This window comes from Spermophilus citellus, assembly GCF_964194105.1.
Source record: "Spermophilus citellus genome assembly, chromosome: 7".
NCBI classification, from domain to species: Eukaryota; Metazoa; Chordata; class Mammalia; order Rodentia; family Sciuridae; genus Spermophilus; species Spermophilus citellus.
This window is the reverse complement of record NC_138188.1, coordinates 97,418,699-97,427,204: the sequence shown is the minus strand read 5'-3', so window position 1 is coordinate 97,427,204 and position 8,506 is coordinate 97,418,699.

Genomic DNA, 8,506 nt, shown 5'->3' with positions numbered 1-8,506 from the left:
CAGCAACTGAGCAAGGCCCTAAGCAATTTAGACAGACTCTGTCTCCAAAAAATAAAAAATAAATAAAAAGAGGCATGGGTATGTGGCTCAGTGGTTTAGCATCCCTTGGCTCAATGTCCAGTACCAAAATAAAAATAAATAAATAAATAAAATGAAATGAAATGGGGGTTAAACATGATAAATCTGAAGTTTCTTGGTTCACTAATTTTCCTATTATCTGATGGAGGCAATCTGATATTCAATGTGGAAAAAAGTTAACAAGGTCTAGCTATAGCACTGAATTCCTTTGTTCCTTTTGTGCAAAACCAGCAAAACCAGGACATCTCCCTGTTTGTTTGTTTGACATAGATTGTCACTATAGAATAAAATATACCCGGCTGGGCATGTGTCTCAAGCTGTAGCGCGCTCGCCTGGCATGCGTGCGGCCCAGGTTCGATCCTCAGCACCACATACCAACAAAGATGTTGTGTCCACCTAGAACTAAAAAATAAATATTAAAAAAAATAATAAAATATACCAAATTCCTGGCTTTGGAATAACTCTGAATTTCAGGAATCAGATATATTCCAGAGAGAAATATTCATCAATTCAATATCAAGTCTCACACTTTTGAGTTTCAGTACAAGATACAAAGCAAACTCCCTATATTAGAATGGTCTGTGGTGCAAAAGTATCCTGCTTTTCCCCTCTCTCTTCATGGTCCTTTTCTGTTGCCCACCCCAAACCCTGGACCTCATGTTTCCCTCCTTAATCTTACCTGTTCCATACCTGTGTGTACCAGTCTGACTGCCTGAAGTATTCATCATGCTGTACTCCATTCATTGTCCTCGCTTATATGATGATTTCCTTGAACACCTCTAGAGAAAAGATCTCTTCTTATTTATTTTGTATTATTAGAAGTAAGCAGAATCCCATAATTGATGCTCAAAAAATATTTGAATGTCCAATCTCATGATTAAACCAGTAATTTTTAATCTCCTGGCTCTGCCTCGGGGTAGAAGCAGTTCTCTTCTTTTCAGCCCATTCCATCCTTCAACAGTTCCCTGAAGATGATTCCTCTTTTATTCTCTCTGCTTCATTGATCTCCAGTGAAATAGTTTATGGAGAGGTCAATTAAGTGTCTTACTTCTTCTGTTTGTTTCTTCGAATAGAGGAGTGATATTTCTACTTAACTATACTAATCCAAAAATGTAACCTCAACTTATTCTCCCATTACCTTACAAAAGAGTAGAGTAGATTGTTTAATAACAAAAGGCTAAGATTTAGGTATGACTTCCTGGAGAAATTCTCAAAGAGGTTTTTACCAGAACTACTTCAAAAATTTTTAATGTGTCAAACTTTTTTCATCTAGTAACATCTAGCTTAGAAAATTTCTAACTGGAAACATTACTTAGCCTTCCCAAGTCTCTAGAGTTTGTTGTTGTTTGTAAATTAAATAATATTACCTTCTCACAGGGCTGTGGTGAATATTAGATGGCATGATTATGAACAGCAATCTGTTCCATTCCTGGTCAAATACCAAAGTACTCGATACATGGGAGCTGGTTTTGTTAGAATTACTTCATAGTATTGCAGTCTTCAGTTTTCCACATGTAAGCAGTGATTCACCTAATCAATCTCATAATCCCCTGATTGAATTACTATTATGTCAGGAAACCTAGGTCTGGCAAGACTTGCCTCATATTGCTACAATATCAGTTTATTTAAGGATTATTTTTTTATCTGCCCTTCCTTTTCCCAAAAGTCACTTGGAACAGCTCCAAAATATATATACTTAAAGTGTAAATTGTAAAAATTAAAACTAGGGAAAAAGTGAACCCTCCTCTATGAAACATAATGGCAAATACAATTTCACCAATCAAGTGTCATATTTGACTTTCACACACACACACAAATATTAATACTGGCTTTTCTTGATGATGGGATTGTCCTTTAACTTTTTTGATAGTTCTCCTTTCCTCATTTTTACTCTTCTGTACTTCACAACTTCTTTATAATGAGCATATACTATTATAAAAATCAGAAAAAAAATTCTTAATAGTCAAGGCAACAAGGGAAAATTAGTCATTTATATAGTTAGAATCAGAAAGTAGGGAATATGCCAATTCCTTCAGTAAAACAATATTTTTTCTAGCTTTGCTTTACTTGCAAGGCTTAACAGTATAATGTATTTTGACCTCAGCACCTTTCCTTAGTAAATACACTGAAAATAGCTGATACACTGAAAATACACTGATACTTCTTGTAGCATTGTCCAAAAAAAGAAAAAAGAAAAAAAGAAAAAGAAAGTGCAAATAACTCTGTAATGGACTAAGATGGTGTGCTTCAAGAATAAATGCCAATTAGATGGACTTTGTGCCCTTAATCAATTGCCCCTAAGGATCAGTGTGAGATGAGCCCAAGAGGGAGAATAAATGCACAGTGACAGGTCTAATGTGATTTTCCTGGGCTTGAATATGTTCTTGGGGCTGGCCCTTGTAGCTTGGAATATCTGAGGATGACAAACAAAGTAGGTGTTAAGTTTTGCAATATTATTGTATTTTTATCCAGAAATGATGAGGTCCTGGCATGGGTGAGAGGCTTCCAGCCTGTACCCAGCCTGTACTTCTGGTTGTGTCAATGTGGTCACAGAGGAAGACGTTGATACTACCAGAGGATGTGAAGGGAATGTCACTCAGTCCTTATTGTGTGCAATAATGCACGCTTTGATAAATCGCTGGCAGTTAAGAAAGTCACACTAACTAGTCAGAAATTATTGTAAACCTCTAGAAAGAAGAGCCCAATGGACTCTTCAACAATTTCAACAATGATCACCATATGAATAATCTTATTCCTTATTATCCATGTCCAGGATATTTGCAATTATATGGAAAAAGAATACAAATTTAATTATTAAAGAATACTCAGCTGGAGCATCTCTAATCTGGGAATCTGAAATCTGAAATACTCCAAAAGCTGAAACTTTTTGAGTGCCCACACTATGCCACAAGTGGAAAAACCCTACAGCAGAACTTATGGGAAGGATTACAGTTAAAATGCAGGCACACTAAAAATGTATAAAATTATATTTAGGCTATAACTATAAGGTCTATATCAAACCTACATGAATTTTGTGTTTAGACTTGTGTGCCATTCCCAAGATAGCTCCTTTGTATATGCAAATATTCCAAAATCTAAAATCCTTCTGGTGTCAAGTATTTTGGAGAAAGGATATTCAATTTGCATTTCTAAATTTTACTTTTATATTCATGATATGACTTCATGAATTTCCACAAGTTGTTTCTAAATATATGCAGATAGTTTTACTTTGTCTCTTCTTAAGTGTTAAATCTCTCCAGGACAGGGTTTTATTAATGCCTTCCTTTCCTACTATCTCTCAGGACCCAGTACAGTGAGGTACCTATCAAATGACAGCTTGGTAAATGCTACCCATTGCCAGACATACTGACCCCACAACCCCAGTGCTAGGGATTGAACCTAGGGCCTTATGTACCACTAAGCTATATCCCCAGCCCAAAGTGCTATTTTGATCACCATAAATATTATGTGCCAAAGCACATATATAATATAGTAAAGAGATTTGTAATGTTGCCTTCTAACAATGTATGTTTAGAAAATTATTATAGATTTGTTATAAAATCCAATAAACACAAACTTCATCTAATGACATCAGCATCTGTATTCTCTCTTTGTTGAATAAATCAAGCCAAACATGGGTCCCAAACTTTTGAAGTCACTTGTTTTCTTTTTCTTCATCTTTTTTTCCACTGTTGAAATTTCTCTCTGATATGTCTGTCTTTTGAAACTTGATGAGAGAGAACAGAAATTCATTTGCATCTGGCTTTGTGTTTGCTTCTTGAGTGTTTGCTTCTTTGTATGTTTTTGTGGCAGTTGCTAAATGGTATCTCTGGACACCTCCCCCTCCCTAGCCAAGCATGCACTCATACACTCAACTCCTGTGCTTTCTCTGTCTCTCTAAGACCTAAGGGGGAAAAAAAAATGCCTTTGCTGAAAACAATCAGAATGATTCTAGCCAAGAGAAATCTTTGGACCAGAAAAGGTGTTCTCCATAACTAAGTGCAACATCAGAACTGTTCATATTAATTATAAAACCAGGTGTGTACTTTTCCATTGCCAAAGAAGCTGGAAGTAAGTCAAAAAACCAATGATGGGAATAGCTTTGAAACACAGAAGCGGTTAAGGAAAGTTTTGGATTCCAGTAAGCTCTGAGGTCCTGACACTCTATTTAAACTTAGGAAGTGGGTATCTTAGCTAAGCCAGTGCCCAGACCAGACTGTTAAAGCCACAGGAGAGTATTTGTTTTTAATGGTACTGGAATTTCTGCCATCTGGTTCTCCCATCTATCCCCACAAAGATGTGTGTGGGTCTTGTGTAGTCTCAGGAAGTCCCTTAACTTTGCTAGACCTGATATCTAGAAAAGAGATCCCTTCTAGTACTAACCTTCTAGGGTTCTCAGCCAGTCTCTTCTAGAAGACTCATAGGGTACTTTGCCTCTTGGTGACCATCAGGAATTTCAATATATCCAAGGGCATTTTGTCCTTTGACCACTGAGACACCAAGTCTCAAGCTGACCTTTTCTTATACACAGTGGCTTCTTGTGGCACTTTGAGATACGATCTAGTTAAATCAAATGCAGTATGATAGGCCTGAATTCTCTGAAGGAATACATTCTTTCTTTCTAAGCTTTTTTATATTTTTTAACTGGTTGTTTTTAGTTTTGCATGACAGTAGAATCCTTTTGACATAATTTAAAAAGCCTGGAATAGATCTCATTCTGATTCAGTCTCCATCCAGTACCTCTCCTCTCCCTTCCCACTCCCTAGCTCTAGCTCCTTTCCCTCCACTGATTTTTCTGCCATATTTTTTAAAATTAATTCTTGTGGTTGTACATGATGGTTTGTAAATTAAAGTTAGCTCTAAAATGAAATAGAAGCATCTTTTTTCCCTGAATAGCTCCAACCATGTCTGAGCAGCCCATGAACCAGTTTGACCTCTCTGAAATCCACTGGGACAAGGGGTAGGGGAGAATAATGTCTAGGATATCTGCAGGGTATATTTCACAAACACTGCTAAGCCAGTTCTACCTACCTCTAAAGGTTCACGGGTGATCAGTGTGCTTCCATCTGACTGCTCACTGTTTTTGCAATTAGTTACTGAAATTGTAGTACTTCCTGATGTTTCTTAACTAAGAGTCATCCAGTCTCTTAATCAATATGCTATTTAAGGATATTTAATCAAAGCCAACACCTGACCTAATGTTAAATGAGATATATATGATAATTATCATTGATCTACCAGAAAGGAAACATGTGTAGAATTTAAGAAAATTATTAGGTACAGAGCTAAACATCACCATTTGATCAAGAATCATGAGGTATTTGAGCTTCGTAACCCAAGCAGCTGGGCTTTCTGTACCCGGACTGAAAAGGGAAAACTACTCCCAGGAAAAATTTAACTACGTATTTTTTTATAACTCCGTTTTTGGATTCCAACTTTTTTAATTTAAAATTTCTAAAATTAACACATAAAATTGTACATATTCATGGGGTACCAGCTGGTGTTTCAATGTATTTTTGAGTTGCATACTCCACTATCTAGACTAATATTCATCAGATTAAAACTATCAAAGAATTTGCTGAGTTCTCTGAAACCACTCAAGTTCTGGCCAGATCTTTCTGTCATGACATGTTATCTCTTTGATTTAATAACATAACTCTGGAAAGGGAAACCAAGCATGTCAGCTTTGGCATCTGCTTTAAGTGACCTGGAATCTCTCTGCTGTCTCTGAAGGGGTCACAAACAGTCATACTCCAGCGTCAGACAATAAAATTTTTCTGGGCAAGCCAACGCAGCGGAGACAGACTTTGACCTTTTCCATGTTTTTCCTTCTGCCTCATCCTCAGCACAGGAAAGGCCAAGTCATGCTGGGTAGTACACTCAGGCCTCTGCTTCTGAAGCAAAACCCGATGGGTTTTCTCTCTGCTCATCCAATGGCAGCTCCCATGGGCTCCAGGGCTCCACTTCCTCCTCAACCCTGTGTGTAGTTCTGAACAGGGATGAGGCTGACTGTGGGGTGATGGGGCACTGGACAGGTCACTGAGGATAAGAAGCTTGTGCTGATGCAGTGGGAATTTTGATGTCACTGAGCAGACCGGACTTTGTTCACGATGAAGGATTTACTCCTTGTTTTTTTGAAACTTGTAACCACCCCGGGAGATAGATTTGGTGCACACTGTAGTTTATACTTGAGAAAATATGATTCCAAAGAGAGTAGGTGACTGGTCCATGATCACACATACGAAGTGCCAAGCATAGAACGAAACTCCATTCTTTGGGACCCATCATGTTTGTTTCTGTGCTTCACAACTACCAATTTCTCTCAGTCCTTTTTTTTTTTTTTTTTTATTTAACACTCATTCTCCCATAGGGCAGAAAGGATGCTCCAGTTCAATGTCTTCTGAACTGCTCTTCTCTCCCATAAGGTATTTGTAGGAAAAGAATTCACTTGAGAAGGATTTACTGACTGATAAAAATCTCCAACTCCTATGAAGCTTACAATCTAGTGGAAGGAGACAGACAAATAATAAAACAAGCAAGTAAAATATATAGAATATTTTGAATAGTGATGGTCACGATGGAGGAAACATGAAGTGGGAGAGGGAGATAGGGCATGTTGGTCACGGGGGTTGGTGGGGGGAGACCACATGAGCCATGTGGCTCTCTGCAGAAAGAATCTTCCAGAGAGAGAAGAAAGTGCCAAGGTCCTGAGGTGGAAACATGTCTGGAAGATAAGTGAAACATCAGAGAGGCCAGAGATCAGGAGTGAGAGCAGTAGGAAATGACTTCAGAGGAGGAGGGAGAACCTTCATGTGAAGTCTTATGGACCATGTAAAGACTTCGCCTTCTGTTGTATGTAAGATGGGAAGCACTTAGACCCTTTGTACCAAGGAGTGGCATGATTTGACTTGATGTAGTTTAGAAAAGTTATGTTTAGAATAAACTAACCAGAGGAGAAGGCAGAAGCAGAGAGATTAATTAAAGCAGTTGCCAAGAACTAGGAGAATGATAAGATGGTTTGGGTCAGAAGGTAGGACTGGAGGTAGGAGTTGAATTCTAAAGCAAACAGGGTACACTCACACATGGGAGATAGGATGGATCACAGCAGAGGTGGCGGAGCAGAGGACACTGGACAGGAAACCTGGAATTCTGAGTTGCAGTTTTGGCTCCATAACACATACCCAGTGATACTTAAAGATAGTAGCTGAAAAAATTGGAATCTTGGCCTTTATACCTCCACAAATGGGCTCACCAGGTATCTGTGCAATGATTATGGTATCTGTGCAAGTGTTGACTGGCTTGGGTTGTGTCCTAGCTCTATGTGACCTGCTCAAGTTAATTATTCTAAGTATCCATAGAGGGGCACTGAGATCAACTCTGGAATATTTTTGAGGACAAATACAAAAAAATTAAATTATAATTTTGAGGAAATAATCCAAAAAGACTTATTTTAAAAAGTGAAATCACTGTCTTGGTAAGATAGATAGATAGATAGATAGATAGATAGATAGATAGATAGATAGATAGATACAGAAGAAATTTGTTTCAAGAAAATTGTTTTAACCAAAGTCTTTGATTCTTAGTACTAATATGGATTTTGTTTTCTTCCAACCTAGATTTATGAATTATCTAGTCAGTGACTGATGAATAACTACCAAGAAAAAAAAAATCCTCAACTTCAGATTTCAGTTTCAGTTAAGGACACAAATCTTTTGTTTTCCCTTATCTCTGAGCAAGCTTACCAGCACCCTGGAATTTTTTCAAATTTTTACTAAGAAATATGAGATTGAATTATTCTAAGTGACTCAAAAGTTTACAACTTCCTCAATTTTGCTTAAATATGCAAAGTCCTGGCTACCTCTTTCTAATTCACAAGTACAAAAATCACCCATAATCTCAAGTTCAAGATGAGTAGAGAGCGGGAGGGCTGGGAAGCCCCTCCCAGGGGTGAAAGGGCAGGAGTCAAAGGGAAGGCAGGACCACAGTGCCACACACTGTTATGCCCTTTCAGACAGAGGCACTTGCTCTACCTGACCCCTTCCTGCTCCTCTTATCTTCTCTGACCCTCCAAGTCATCTCCATCACACATCCCTGTTCTAAGTCAAGGATCTTAAGGTTCTGAAAGGTAACTGATAAGCTGTTTAATAACCAATGTAAATTGAATGATTAATGGTGAAGAAGCATTAGTCTCAGGGCTCTCTGAAATCTCTAAATTTTGAAAGAGAGATTCCAGAAAGGCCATTTCCTGAATAGAGTGCTGGTGGAATGGTGAAGTGCCCACAAACTCTGGTAGCAGCTGTCTAGGAAGGAAGGAATTCCTTTGAGAAAGGCTCATGAATTATTCTTATAAGGTGTTCTCCTGAGAAGTCTTGAATATTGTCTCTGAGACCATTTCAGGGGTCCATGGAATCAAAATCATTTTCATAAT